This window comes from Sorex araneus, chromosome 6 (assembly GCF_027595985.1).
Source record: "Sorex araneus isolate mSorAra2 chromosome 6, mSorAra2.pri, whole genome shotgun sequence".
NCBI classification, from domain to species: domain Eukaryota; kingdom Metazoa; phylum Chordata; class Mammalia; order Eulipotyphla; family Soricidae; genus Sorex; species Sorex araneus.
Window position 1 is genome coordinate 81,922,981 of NC_073307.1, and position 15,534 is coordinate 81,938,514.

The 15,534-nt window shown below is 46.0% G+C and overlaps 1 protein-coding gene across 9 annotated transcripts in view; it reads left to right on the plus strand.

Moving 5' to 3' along the window:
* The window catches only part of CACNA1C (calcium voltage-gated channel subunit alpha1 C), a 691,920-nt gene that overhangs the window by 84,542 nt on the left and 591,844 nt on the right, over positions 1-15,534 (plus strand). The window lies entirely within an intron of this gene.

Here is a 15,534-nt window from a genome sequence, read left to right on the forward strand (position 1 = left end):
TGACCTGAGAGGGCCTGTGGATGCAACTTCTCCCCCGCCCCCCTCCGGGCTGTCTGCCTGTTCCAGTACCAATCCTTTTAATTTGCTGCTCCCTCTCTCTTGGGCTTGGAAACTAGATAACCAAATCCATTATAGTTATTTGCCAAGGAAGAGTAAATAGATTCTGATTGAGGAGGCTCACTTACAAATAAAGTGCATTAACTTTAATTTATGGATTTGATACCATTGATTTTGGCTTCTCAGAGGCCTTTTACCCCACCTTTACTCCCGTTGTTCTTACTGGTTCCGGTATGATTGAAGTTTTAGATTAATAATATTTTCTAACTAAGAATATGGACGAGAGTGCTCCCCACACTCATGTTGCCTTGACTTACCTTGATGGTGCTGTTCTGAGCCTGTGGCCTTGCCCATTTTTAGTTCCTTGATGACCCCATGAGAGCTCTGTGAGTAGTATAATCGTCCCATTTTTAAGATGAGGAAAGGAAGCCGAGAGAAATGCAGTAGCAGATGCTGGGATTCCCAGTCTGGGGGCTGGTTACGAGTGTAGGCCCTTTATTGATACTGCAGGGACCTCCCTAAGGTGTCTTAGAGCCAGGATTTTGCTTAGAATCGGACTTTTTCGGAGCCAGAGATATAATACAGTTAGCAAGGCAAACCCAACCTGGGTTTGATCCCTGGCACCGCATATGGTGGGTTCCCTGAGCACTATCAGGAATGAGTCCTGAATACTATCAGTGTAGCCCCTGAACAAACCAAAGCCAAACATCCACAACAGAAGAATGTACCGTAGCACTGTCATCCTGTTGCTCATCAATTTGCTTGAGCGGGCACCAGTAACATCTCCATTGTGAGACTTGTTGTTACTGTTTTTGACATATTGAATACGCCACAGGTAGCTTGCCAGGCTCTGCCGTGCGGGTGGGATACTCTCTGTAGCTTGTAGGGCTCTCCGAGAGGGATGGAGGAATCGAACCCAGGTTGGCCTCGTGCAAGGCAAACTTTCTACCTGCTGTGCTATCACAATCATTTAATTGGGGCCTCCACTAGCCTACAGCTAGCATATGTATGCTCTTTACCAGGGACATTGAGAATGGAACAAGGATTGAAGGTAGGAACCAAAGCCCCTTAATTCCCTTAATTGTGTTCGTGAATATCTTGGGGTATAAACTTGAAGCTCCTACTTGGGGCCTATCAGATGGTATGGAAGGATGAAGAGGGGGCTTGTTCTCTGCTGTTCCAAGGTGGAGATTTCTTTGAAACCATTGTATGTGAGAGACCAGGGATTCTATGGTGGCTCAATACCTCCACCCAATCAGGCCCTCCGGTCCCCCTAAATAGATGAGAACTTCTGGTTAGGGTTGGGTACCCGGAACCAGCCTGTATTCCTGCATCAAACTTAAAGCTCAAAAGAGACTTCATGGGGCCTGATCCATTGGGAGCAGTTTCTGGGAGCTACTTGGGCCCTGCATTTGAACTGGGCCCTTCTCTTGGGCCTGGGTCAGTGACAGGAACAGGAGCATCAGCTGTGGTGACTTCCCTGGCACCCAGCCCCAGATGAGACCTGAGAGTCAGGGCCAAAGTCCCTTCCTGCCATCCATTGCAGAGAATATGCCCAAACTCTGGTGGATGGAGGTGTAGACAGATGAATCACAGAACCACATGGAGCATGATGGGTCCCAGAAGAGCTGAAAATTGGAGACCTGGGTCCCAGCTCCAGTTTGACCCCTGAATAGTGGCCTGGCCTTGTCAGTCTCCTTCCCCAGGCTGGATATTTCTGAATTGTGAAATAAATATAATAACTCCTACCTTTCAGAGTCACAGCAGAGTTTAGATGAGAGGTTAGATATAAAGGCTGCAAAGTGCCATGTAAATGTAGCGGTTATCATAATGACTATTATTACCATTGTTAGCAAAACGAGACAGATATATTCCTTTGCTGATATATTTACTCCTTGTTTCTTTCTTTCTTTCTCTCTTTCTTTTTTTTTTTTGATGGCATATTTCTCTGTGAACCTTTTCCCTCAGCCTCCTCTCAAGATAACTTAGAGATGTAAAAGAACTAAAAGCCAAGTTCCAAATTTAGTTTCTGACCTTTCCAAGATGGATGGTGGCTGGTGTGGCCCTCATGGCTTGCTGCTGAGTTTCCCGCCGGGTGGCTGCGCCTGGCCTGGGCAAACTCAGTGACCAGGTGGGAAAACTGAAGTCTGGAATGTGTGTCAAGGCCTCAAAGATACCTGTCCCCTTGTGTGGAGCCCCTGGCTGGGTCTCTCATGCCATATACTTCACAGCTCTAGTTTGAACTGTGGCAGGACTGAGTGTTGCTACTCAGGCATCGTCCTGAAGGTGACTTGGGACCCTCACTTGGGTCCCTCCAGGGCTGCACCTGGTAATGCTTAGGGGGGCATATGGCTTGGGTTGGACAGGGGTCAAATCTCTGAGAGGTTTGATGTTTCAGAAGGTCTCTGCTGCTGGGTTTGGAGATGGGGTGCTGGCTCCTAGGAGCAAAGTGAACCAGCCAGCAAAGAGCAAATTCTGCCCATCATGGGCATAAACTTGGAACTGATGCTGGACTCATAGGAAAGGATTGGACCATTCCCTCTGCTTTGTCCTCCAGGTACCTGACCAGAGGAGGAGCCTCTCAGCCCTTGGTCTCTGGCCCGATGGGCTCGCTCAGGTTTGGTTTCACAGGTCATTACTTCTGTGGTCACTTGTGACACAGACAGGCAACCCAGAGGCACTGCATCTCTGTGCCTGCACTTGGTCTGGCTGAACAAAGCGTTCCTTGGGGACTCGGGCTAGATGTTGCTCTCGGAGGTCCTCCCTGATCCCAGCAGCAACTTGGTGTCTGCTTTCCTGCTGACTTCAAGGCTCTACTCAGACCAGAACTCACTCCTTGCCTTCTCTGCCCCTCAAGCTGTCTTACCGTTCTAGGTATTGACTGCCAGAGCACGTTTAAGTTCTCTTCCACACGTGCTGCTCTCCTAGAGCAGCCACTTGGGAGAATTGCTGGAACAACACACCATAAATGACAGACCCTTGCACCCTTCCAGTTCTGGAGGCCAGAGGTGCAAAGCCTAGAGAAGCTGGCCTGGGAGATGCTGCATGTCTCTTTCCATCTTCTAGGATGACTGGCAGCACATGCATTCCTTGGCTTCTAGCCACCTCACACCAACCCTGCCCGTGGCCATTTCCCCTGGGCGTCTGTCTCTCTGTTCCTCCTCTCAGAAGCACTCCAACTCATTGGATTAGGGCCCACCCTTATCATGCAGCACCCTGCTCTACTCTCCTTTTTACCCTGTAGCCGAAGAAAGTCACATTCAGAAGGACCAGAGAGATAGAGAGACAGGGCTTATGCATTCCGTTTGGAAGGACACAGCACTCACTCGCAGTAGTCTTGCACATGCGCGGAGCATGAGAGGACTGTGTCCAGGCTGGCATGCTGGTGCTTAGACTGAAGGTGGACTCAGGTTCTGGCAGGGCAGATTCCAGTGTCCAGTTCTGGCCAAGTTGCTTGGCAGTCTGGCCAAGGAGATTCCTTCCCAGTGGAGGACTCGCACATGAGCTTAGTCCTCAGGGCAAGACCCACGCCTTCTCTTTCTCTCTTGTTTTCTTAGCCCATGGGCCTGTGAAGAACAAAAATATAGTCAGAATGGGAGATCCCGGGGCATAAAAGTTCTCCCGATTCTAGCAGGCCCAGTCCGAACACCGCCTTGGCTCCCTCTGACTCTTGTGAGTGGGTGGAGGACGCGTCCTACTGGGCCCTAGTCATGGGTCACGGTGACCAGAAAAGGCCTAAGCTGGCCCCGCTGCTCACCCCTGACAGTTGGGGCCGTGTAAAGTGGGTTTGGCAGAGACCTCAGGGATGACTTATTTTTGCCACAGCTCTAGGCAGATGTGGGGTGACTCAGCTGGGGTGTTCCACACCCTTTCAAGTGGTGTCCCTCTCTCACTGCCTGCTTCTGCAACCACTTGTCATTGTTGTGGATCTGGTGGGAATCCCTGTCCCATAGTTATTCTGGGAAAAATTCTGGAGGGTGAAAGCTTAGGGATGTTATTGCCCAGAGCCTACCGAATCCTCTGGGAGAATCCATTCATGCCCAGAGTCTAATCATTGGATTAGGGCCCACCCTTATCATGCAGCACCTCCTTTTTACCCTGTAGCCGAAGAAAGGTAGAAAGGTAGAAAGGAGGAAAAAGAAATGTTGGTTGAAAGTGTACTGTGGTCCGGGCCAAGTGCAGGAACCATAAAATGTGCAAAAATGGACTTGCTCTCTGTCTTCAAGAAGCCTGTGTTCCGTGATTACAGCACACATCAGAGTCTCTCTCTCTCCCTCTCTCTCTCTCTCTCTCTCTCTCCCTCTCTCTCTCTCTCTCCCCTATAAGCTGTGGTCTTGCAATCCAGCCGTAGGTACCTGGCAACTTCTCAACACCTCTAAAATGGAGTCACTGTGGCCATGCCATGAGACCGGGAGGCAAATTCTTCTACCCCGGGGTCCCGGAGAGTTTTAGGGCACTCAGCAGGTGGCCTCCCCCTGCATGGCCTGCCTTTGCCACTTTTTGCTCCTTTCTTTCATATTGAGGAAAGGAATGAGCAGAGAAAAAGGACGATGGAGTCAGCACTTCTGGATTGTCTGGACTTTTGGATTGTCTTAAGTTTTGTGTCCGCGGTACACTTGCTCTGCTTCCATGGCCAGGAGCGTGAGGAAGCCACATTCTCTCAGGTGGCATTTTCCTTCGTTAGCACCCACAGACAGAGGCCAACCTCACAAGAGGTCAGCCTCACAGGAGCCAGGGTCATGCAGTGCACATGAGGAGGACACGGACCAAAAGCCCATCCAGGTCTTCCGGAGTGTCATGTGAGAGAGGCTCTCCACTCCTTTCCAGTATTTATTTATTTGGGGGCACTAACACGTGATTACTAATAAGGTGTAGGGGAGAGAAAATCCCTGGGTGTGGGGGTATCCCTGGTTGAGTTCTGCCCAGCCACCTCTTAACAGTGCTCCTTTGACGAGCATCCCTGTCACTCAGGATTGCTTCCGGTGTCTGGACTCTGCCTTTCCTGCCTCACCTCAGTCCTCTAACAAATGGAGGAGGTGGAGGTGCTGTTAACCTTGTGACAGAGAAGCCAATAGGCTAGAAACATCGACTCCCCGCCTGGGCAATCACTGCTGACAGTTACGAACACAGAGTTCAAGCAAGCTCTTGGAAATGATCTCTAAAACCCTTCTCCACACGATTGCTCACGAATCCCTTCTGTGAACCCCAACGGAATATGAGCCAGTGATTTTGCCAAAGTGATTTTCCAAAGGGAGGAAACCAAGGTTTAAACAGTACACAAAAGCTACTTTTTAGGAATTTGTGAAAAGGAGAGGGTAAAAAAGTATAATGCAACCTAACTCTGGACACGCCTCCCTACCGAATTCCCTCTAAAATTATATATATATGTTTATATATGTTATAAATATATAAACATATATATATATTTGTGTGTGGGTGCTTGAAAGGACATTCTGAAAGGACTGCTAGTATAGAATTTTCTGGCTCCTATGGTGGTGAGTCTAGTTACATAAAGATGACACTTGTCCTAAACCTTTCTCTGACTTTCTCTCTAACCCTGCCAACCCTGCCCCAGTACTCAGGGGAGCTGCTGGTCATGTGCTGTCAGTTATATGCTTGCTTTTATTTAATGTGAAATAATGGTATTTGACTACGAATCTCTAATCATTGGACTTTGCAGTGTATGAGGAAAGTAACTATGATGAGCTAGTTAAACTATTACCTGTGGCCAGCAGAACTAAGACATATGGAGAAGTTAGGACTAATCTCAGTGTTCTGACATGATTCTGATATTTGAATATGGTTAGCATTAGGCTAAAAATAATGACCAAAGTGCATTGGAGGGATAGGAAGAATGTGAGCTTGGTTGGTGCTTAGAAAGTTATATGAAATAGTAGAAGTGAAGGAACTCTCCTTAAGAAAATTTCATGCAAAAAGATATCATTTTGGCATAAGTCCATGGAGTTCTCCAAGTTCAATTTGGGAACATTCACGGGATGATCTTCATTCGTTTATCAACAAATATGTATGAAGCACCTATTCTATATTAGACACAAGGGTGATTAAGACACATGGGTAGTTTCTGTTTCAAGGGACATTATTCTAAGAACCAGGTATCTAACATCTAATTAGACAACTAATTATTCAATTATAATGGTCTCCAAGATGTGTTATTATACTTAAATATGACTTTGCTTTAAGTTGATACTAAAAATAAAACCCGAATGAGGGGTCGCTTTATTATAAGGAAGGAAAACTATGCCCTAACAATTGAGGTTTCTCTTAAATGCTAGTGATAAAAAAATGTTTTGGGATAGATTGTGGAATTTTTTTTTTTTTTTTGCTTTTTTGGGTCACACCCAGCGATGCTCAGGGGTTACTCCTGGCTTTGCACTCAGGAATTACTCCTGGCGGTGCTTGGGGGACCATATGGGATGCCGGGGATCGAACCCGGGTCGGCCGCGTGCAAGGCAAACGCCCTACCCGCTGTGCTATCGCTCCGGCCCCAAATTTTCTTTTTCTTGTTTCTTTTATTTTTTTTGAATTTTCTTTTTAAACTGCCAAGGTAGTCTCTGGATCATAAACTTGAGGCTTATGAATTAAAGGGATGGAAAGTGAGGAGGAAATTTAGATTCTTTTCCCATGGAAACTCATGGGAGAAGAATCTAAATTAACAAGTTTCTTCAAGTAAGGGCACACTTGTCATAGACACAAGGAGAATATTCCAGAGGGAATGAAAGCAACCCCCAGGAGGAAAGAACTGAGCAGAATTTTGAGCTCTCTGCTACATTAGAGGCAGGAGGGCAGCTATATGCTGGCGAGATTGTTCAAGAAGAAACTTAATTAATATGCAAGAAAAGTTTCTGATTTAGAGGATGTTTTAGCTGCCAGGAGATGCTGAGGCTCTAAGTGCTGCCTGCTGTCACTTTATATCCACCAGGCTGATTTGAAATACTGGGTTGTCAAAGTCATCTTTTTGCCTCCCTGTAACTAACCATGTCTAGCAAAGTTTGTTTATTTTTGTAAAAAAATTGTTATTTTATTATTTTGGGGGACTTTCTGCCCACAAGACATTTTTTTTCTTGTTTTCAGTGTCAATTTCTTGGACTTGGCCTTTCAGGACTAAATAATAAAATTCCTTGCTTACTCATTGATTATTTTAGTGAGCCTTGCTTCCAGGAGTGCTGTTTTATCTGAGACCTTTGCAATCCTATAACTGGAAATCAACTCTTCATAACCCGTGGATTTCTTAGAGTGGAAACCAATTCTTGGATTTATGTATCACAGCAATGAACTTCTCATTGTAGCTTATTAATTTGCTTGCTTTTTCATTTTTTTTCTGTGTTCATTTACCACCACTTTTTTGTTTGTTTTTTGGGGGGGCAACACCTGGCCGTGTTCAAAGATTATTCCTGGCTCTGTGCTCAGAGATCACTCCTGGCAGTGTTTGGGGGACCATATGTGATGCTGGGGATCGGAAGAGCATCAGTGGCATCCAGTGCAGATGCTCTACCTGTTTGTACTATTTCTCCAGCCTCTCAACTACAGTTTATTGAGTGCCTTCTATATTCCAGGTCTGGGAAGAGACTCTCAGTGATAGAAGCCACTGGGATGGAGGTTTTAGATGAATCTTTGTTTCTGTACATATCAGGGGTGGCCAAGTGTGGGTTTTGGTGGAAGGCCAGTTTTCCTGGCATTTGTCTTCTCTGCTTGGGTTGTCCTGATCCTCCATCAGGTCCTGCAGCAGAGAGAAAGTGCTGACCTGGGACCAGAGATGCTAAACTGACCATATACCCTTGGGCTTAGCCTTTCTGAGCCTTCTCAGTTTCCATATGCCATTTAGCACAAATTATAGGGACTTAACCCACAGGATTTTTGCAGGAGCATTATCTCATTAGAGATAATGTTTCTAAAGCTCTTTGAAAATTCCCTCATTATTCAAATGGAAGTATTGTTATTTTTTTTATTACTGACTGTCTACTAATTCCATACCAGGGGTGGTGACACTAAGAGAGAAGACATGATTGTCCTCACTCTGGGTTAGGTGTCCTGGGCAAGAATAGGCTAGAGGACATTCAGATGAAGAGAATCAACTAAGAAAATCCTGTTCTGAAGAGGGAGAGAAGGCTGGACAATCTCTCTTGACCTTTCTTGTTCTGAAATTCTAGTTGTAGCCAGAAATTGTAGACAAGTTGTTCTTGGGAAATGGCCCTCAAGTTGGCCTCTTCTATGTTGGTATCAGAATCACTTGCTAACTCTCACCATTAATGAAAACACTATTTATTCTGCAACAGTATATAGTCAGGGGCATATAGTTTGGTTGGGGAGTTAAGGTGCTTGCATAACTAGATACCAGGGCATAATTTTCATACTGGGACTAGATGAGGGAAATGCCAAGAGAGAATGGCACTTTTAGGTTAAAGGTCACTGGAAAAGGTGGTAGAAAAGAGGTGAACCTTCATCTGAACAGGAGGCAGAACATAGAACCAACTGGTAAGGTATTCTGTGGTTCTGGTTATTTGACAGCGTTTAGGGGTCCCCTTCCTATTCAGCTTGAAGAGATTGTTCTCTGGTCTCCATATCTCCTTTGTCGACCAGCCTGGTGGGCAGAGCATCATGAGACCCAGTTCAAGTAACTCACCGCACCATTTTCTCCTCTTTATACAGAAGTGTGTTTGCGGTCCTTTATAGTGATTTGTTTGTTACTTTTCCTTCAAGGGAAATGTTTAAGGGTTCATATAACCCCCCAAATGGTTGGAGGCCATGAGGGGAGAGAAAGAAGGGCAGCTAGAGTCCTCCAAGATAAGTCTAACCCAGCAGGCTCCGTACCTCCTAATATCTGAAGGAGTTTGTTTCATGGAAAATCATATATTTGTCCAAATGTTGACTTTTTCCTGTATTTCAGAAACATTACAGGAACTGAGGAAGCTAGGTTATATTTAAATGAATAGGTCTGGGGTCTGAAAAAATAGTATAGAGGGTAGGGTGCTTGCCTTGCAAACGGCCAACCTGGGTTTGATCCCTGGCATCCCATATTGTTTCCTAAGAACAGCCAGGAGTGATTCCTGAGTGTGGAGCGAGGAGTAAGCCAGAGTGTGGCTGGGCGTGGTACCCAAATCCAATAATAATAATAATGATGATGACGATGATGATGATGATGATAAAGGAATAGGCAAATCCAAGAGAAGGAAAATTAGGAAGTATGCATTGCAGGCAAAGGTTGAAGGGGGAGATGATTCAACTCTCTTAGCTGGGTTGGCCCCCTTCCAGGCTGTTCTGTCAGATAATGCCATGGGAGAATAATTGACAGCTCCTTAGGCCACCTTGCAGGGTAAAAGGCCACCTATGGGGCAAGGCAGACACTTGGCTTTATGGAGCCTAAGACCACCAAAATGATTTCCTTGGAAACATTTTCTACAGACTTACCTCTTTTGGGCAAGTATTAGGTAACTTTTATAAACTCACTTTCAATGGCAGAAAAGTGAGATTGTGGAGAGAGGTAAAGTCAACTGAAGCTCAGGATTAACTGGAGGAAAAGGCATAAAAGAGAGAAGTGGAGAGAAATCCCGGGTTTCAGGACAATAAAATGTAAAAGAAAATTATGAAAATGGTAGGGTGAGATCAGAAGGTTAGCAACTAAAGCAACTAAAGTGAAAGGAGACTTCTCTCTACATTCCTGTGCCTTGTAAGGCTTTTGTCTGATAGTTAAACAGTGAGTTTGCTCCAGGTGAAACATTTGAAAACCTTACCTGTAGCACTTGGGTTTTCTTGTTCTTGATTCATGATCGTTCCATCACTACAGGTGTGTGTGTGTGTGTGTGTGCATGTGTGTGTGTGTGGGGGGGGAGTCCTATTGGAAAGCAAGAGCCATTGCTACATCTGGTAACAGTTAGGAAGACCTGGCAGCCTGACTGTATTTATGTAACTTCCAGGGCTTTTTCGCTGTTTATGTGTTCATATGCATACCTATACACACATGCACTCCTACAAAGCCTGTCAAATATTGCAGACATTTTTGAATGAATTAGCATTAGAAAGTCATAAGGAAATCTCTGAAGGGAATTTCAAGTAGAGAAACAGGAGGGAGAAAAGCCCAAACATTTCCCTGTGCAGCAAACCAATCATCCACACAACCGCAGGAATCTCTAATAAATCTCTTGTGAAATCCACTTCCTCCTGCCTGACAGTTCTTGGAAATATTCACTCTACCTTTCACAGTGAAATGCTCCATGGGAAAGACCCATCAGAGATATAATGATCCCACTTAGGGGCTAGGCAAGGGGGCCTCTGGACCTCACTTCTAGTCACTGTTCAGAGATGACCTCTGATGTTCATCTTTGTGCACAAAACCCAGTTCTTTCCCTGGGCAGGCCAGGATTCCTGATTTGGGGGAATGCATTACAGTCCAGAGGCTCTGGGTCATATCCTTCACTTTGCTGCCAATCATCTTTCATCCGACGAAGAATGATGGCTACTAGTATACTTCCAGAGGGAGCATCACATGCCAAGAACTTTAATCTTATCTCCTTGAAAACTAACACTAAAACCCTGTCTCTGAAGGAATTGCTCTTTTGTTAAACTCTAGTTTGCAAACAAGTTGGCTGGTTTAGAGGAAAGGTGAGCTAGCTCAGAGCTAGTTAGCTGATACAGAATTTGAAATAAGTTCTGTGGACTCTTAAGACATTGTAGTTTCAGTGAACTCAAATTTTGCAACCCAGTCATGGCCAGATATGGTGTCAGAGGAGTGGGAAAAGGACTGTGGGTCCAAAAGCCCAGAAGTGAGCGAGTGAGGACTCTTAGATTTGTGCACCTCTGGTGTGTGCACTACAAGGAAGCCTTTTTTAAACTGGTGGGTTAGCAGATGTCCATGGTCTGCACACTACTGGAAACTAGACCAGCAATTGTCCAGGGAACTCAGTGCTAGCATTGTTAGACCAGTGTGGAATCTATTTTTGGGTCTGTCCAGTGGAAACCTCACGTTGGTTTTGAGTTTTCCTAGGATCACCTGAGAGCTGGATTGTCTCGAGAAAGATTTGGGCCTGTAGAGTCAGCTGAGCCGCAAAAGAAAGCTATGGACTTACATAAAGTTAACTTGAATACTGATGAGTTTGCTGTATCTGACAACTCACTAAGGGCAATTGAATGTCTGAGGCTGAAGAAGAAAGTGGCAGCTCTGACTTGTCTTGGGATGCTGGGTTTTGTTCTAGTGACCCCTTGGAAATGCTCGGTTGAATGCACATGTTCGGGCCCTTCCAGGCCAGCATGAAGAAGCAAGCTGAGTGTGCAGCCTTCTAGGCGTAAGGCCAAAAGAAAGAGCAATACGTCTGACTAAGTAACATGGAAAATATCATAGTTCCTTCTCTTGGATTCAATTAAAAACCCAGTACCCATTAATATTTTTATTGAAGAATTTTCTCTATTGATAATGTTCAGGAAAATAACAACTACAACAATTCTCGTCATAGTAAATTGCACTCTTGTCTCCTTTGCTTTCAACAGTATCTTAATTTACCTAGTGATTGTTTACCATACCAGAAAGACCCTTGGATATGAGATGCCCTTGAATGAGAGACAGTAACCTGAAATGCAGAACAGGGGTTTTTGTTAGCCAAGGGACAAAACGTAGTAGAACCCAAATAAGAGGGATCAATTCAGAGGGCGTGGGTAGGTCCTGCCTTGGATGTACCCCAAGGAAGGGTGGCTGAGGGCGTCGAGAATCTGAGCCTGGGACACAAGCTAAAGAGGAATGTTGGCACCATCGGTGACACGAGAGTCTCGGCAGCAGATTGAGGCTAAGGAGCTTTGTGTGCCAGACCAGGCACCGTGCAGAAAGCAGGAATAAGGACCTAGGTATTATAACTGGTGAGGTGGTTTTCCTAACTCCTCCAGAAATAGCAGGAGTTGGGGATCCATCAAAAATAGTGGGCTGTGGAGAGCCATGGACTGCTGCTGGAATCTGGTAAACAAAAATAGAAGCTCCTCGAAGGGGCCAGCAGCCTCCACATCCTACAGGATTTCTATTTGGCCAAGAAACTGGCTGTCAGTGTCAGGTTTGACTGGCCCCGTGCCTGCAGGTTACAATGAATCTTAGGGTCTGAGCAAAGGGAAGAATGAAAATGCAAATTGGATAGGCCTTGGCCATGAAGCCTAGAGGATCCACTCCCTGGAAGCAAGCATGTGTCCATTCACGCCTAACACAGAGAACTCAAAAGGACTGATAGACAGAACTCAACAAGATGAAGTCTTCTCTTCTCCCTGTCTCCTTCCACGTGCCAGAGACTAGAGCAGAAGGAAGACAAGAGCCTGGAGTTTAGATGAACTCAGGCACTGGAGGAATACGTCCTGCTCACTGGTAAAACGCTGCCCTCTGGTTTCCTGAACAGCTCCCTGGCTACGCTGCAGCCTCACCACTCTCCTGGGTCAGAACTGGAGAACAGGTTTGGCTCGTGCCAGACCCTCTGTGAGTGCTGCTGGAAAGGGCATTTGGGGAAATATGTGTCTGGAATGTTATTAATACTTATTTGCATTCTTCTATTAAGACAATGACACAGTAAAATATTAATCCACAAGTTTGAGTTTTCCATTTCTTTCTGCTTCTGAAAGGAAAATAGATCTCTTGCTTTTGATCTAATAACACTGTGTTTCAAAACCTTTGCTGTAACCTCCTGTTTTTTTTTTATTGAATGGTGTGTGTGTGTGTGTGTGTATGTGTGTGTGTGTGTGTGTGTGTTTTGGGGGAGCCACACCCAGTGCTGCTCAGTGCTTGCTCCTACCTCTGTATTTCAGGATTATTCTTGTGGTACTCGAGGGATAAAAGACCAGGGATTGAAATCTGGTCAGTCACTTGCTAGACAAGCACTTTGCCCCTGTACTGTGTCTCTGGCCCAGTTTTCCTTCCTTCCTTCCTTCCTTCCTTCCTTCCTTCCTTCCTTCCTTCCTTCCTTCCTTCCTTCCTTCCTTCCTTCCTTCCTTCCTTCCTTCCTTCCTTCCTTCCTTCCTTCCTTCCTTCCTTCCTTCCTTCCTTCCTTCCTTCCTTCCTTCCTTCCTTCCTCTCTCCTCCCTCCCTCCCTCCCTCCCTCCCTCCCTCCCTCCCTCCCTCCCTCCCTCCCTCCCTCCCTCCCTCCCTCCCTCCCTCCCTCCCTCCCTCCCTTCCTTCCTGGAAGATGGCATGGGAAGTACAGCTGTAAATGCTGCCTCTGAAGTCAGGGAAGTGTTTGTGTCCTGAGGGTTTTGTTTTGTGTCAGGGGGTTCTTGAGCCCACTGCTGATCAGGTGTCCCTGAGTCTTGCTGAGCTCATGAGCATTGTTCACCACAGAGTCTACAGCTCGTTGAATGTGCCCACTGGACATGACTCTGCTGTGATAGGAATCAATGTATATATATCATGTCGCTAAAAGAAAGCTTTACCATCATCTCATTTAGTGATCCAAAAATTTAAGGATATCGAAGCTAAGGAAGATTTTGCTCAGGTTTAAGTAAAATTGAAGCCACTTTCGCTGTGACTAATTGGTGTAGCTAGGGAGTGAGGTTTCAGATGATGTTTACTGGCCTCTAACTGGGAGCCATCTTAGTAAACTAAGAGCTGGTCTCATGATTCGCTTTCTATTTTTGTGCTACACCCAGCAGTGCTTCATGGCTACTCCTGGCACTTTGTGCAGGGGTTGCTCCCCAGTGGTGCTCCGAGGGCCATGTGCCAGGCCGCCATTGGATCCAGGTCTTCTGCATGAAAAGCATGAAAGGCATGCAGACTAGTGCTCAGAGCCATCTCCTTCTCCCCGAGCTCATCACTTTAACACACTGACGTGGAAATAGCAGATCCCAAAGTAGTCTTTCCCTTTTCAGGACCAACTCTGCACGGGAGACTCATTCATTGCCTTCGAACTTTGTTCCTTTCTTCTTCCTTCAGTGTGTGAGCGAAGGGATCTGGCCAGAAAGCTCAGTGTGTTTCAGCCAGAGAGCAAGATCTTGTCAGAGGAGACATGGAGCTGGGCAGAGAGCCAGGCTGGCAGGAATGGCTTTGCATTGATGAGGAAGGGAGATGTATACCTTATCTTGGCTTCCATCATGGTGAGAGGAATAGAGCAAAGTAGGGAAGTCACCAGGCCACTCTGGAAGACACATTAAACTCATCTTTTTTATGTTCTCCACCAGCCAGTGGGTTCTTAGAAATTGGTTCTGACGCCTTGATGCCACAGATGGGCCAGAGGCCACACTTGCTACCTTCTATTTCTGAATATGTGCAGCCCCAGGACCATAATTGCCATGGAGGGATTTGAACCAAGAAGGGAGATGGCAGCCAGTGGATGGTTGGCTTACAGTTAGCTTGTTTGGGCAGAATATATATATTTTTGGTTTGAGCCTCCCATAGAGCTCAGGAATTCCAAGGGATCTCTCTCAATGATTCTTGGCCACACGGTCAGCGGCCAGTGTTCAGTGTACGAGCCTAAGGATGTGGGGATGCTCCAACTGAAGTTCTAAGGGATTACCCTCAGGTCACCCCAATGGCTCTTAGAAGCTTTTAGGGCTACACATGGTAATGGCCCATCCAGGGATCAAGCCAGAGTTGGCTGTATGTAGGGCATGTATCTTAACCCTATGGACATATGCTTGGTGGTGATGGTTGGCCACACCCAGTGATTTAATTTAGGGCATGCTCCTAGGTCTGTGCTGAGGAATCACTCCTGGTGGTACTCTGGGCACCATATATGGTGCTGAGGATTGAACCAGGGTGGTTGGCCAAGACCAGAGCCTTAATCTGTTCAAGACCAGAGCCTTAATCTTATGTCTAAGGCACCTAGATGTTTAACCTTTATGTTTCTAGAACCTTGGTTAGTCTAAATTTGGAAGTAGAACCTACACAGTTTTCAGAGGGTACTGCAATAAATTGGTCACATTTTGGTAAGCACCTTAAGGTATACACTTGGGGGGTGGGGGTGTTGGTACTCATCTCCTCTACTAATAATAGAAAGCACGTATTGCCACCCAATACCTGTCCTCCCCAATTTCATAGTAATATTGTTTTCAGCAGGGTGTTGACTCTCCTGAATAATGAACTATACTTCTCCGCCTTCCTGTGGTGAATGAAGTTGTGTGTGATTCACTCCTAGCTAGCAGGATGTCAGCAGAAGTGATGTCTGCCACTTCTGAGGTTTTCCCTTAAAGGGCAAGGTGTGCTATACCGGCTCTTGTCCTTTCTTTCCTGCTGGCCTGGTACGCCATTTCAGATGATGCTCACAGAAGCCACCCCTTAGTGATAGTAAAACACCCCAGAAGCCTGTGCCCAAGCCCCTGGAGGAGAGCCCTTGCACCAGGGCTCTTGCTTGCGTGCGTGAGAGTTGATAATGGCTCTCCGTGTGGCCTGTGGAAGACTCTTATTTTGAAGCCTCTTATTCAACTACAGCTTAAATGATAACTTATTTCTCACTTGGGGAATTTGGTTCTACAACAGTTGACAGAATTTGGAGAAGACAGCCAGAT